Source organism: Pomacea canaliculata, linkage group LG13 (assembly GCF_003073045.1).
Source record: "Pomacea canaliculata isolate SZHN2017 linkage group LG13, ASM307304v1, whole genome shotgun sequence".
Classification (NCBI taxonomy): Eukaryota; Metazoa; Mollusca; class Gastropoda; order Architaenioglossa; family Ampullariidae; genus Pomacea; species Pomacea canaliculata.
Window position 1 is genome coordinate 8,119,054 of NC_037602.1, and position 237 is coordinate 8,119,290.

Below are 237 nucleotides of genomic sequence, written 5' to 3' on the forward strand. Positions count from 1 at the left end.
TTGCTATATATGGTTTGAATTTAAGTAATCCTATTTATGTTAATGATGGTGCGTACAAAAAGGCAATTATTTAATTTACTTCGAAACCGGAAAAGTCGAAGCAATAACGTAGTCAAGCGCATGCGCGTCGCAAGAGATCTGTTGCCGCGCGAGAGATGGCAGTCCTTGTTATTTATAGTCTCTTCGGCGTTGACGAAGTGACGTGTTCTGGCCAATCGCAGCGCTCGTTACGTCGTC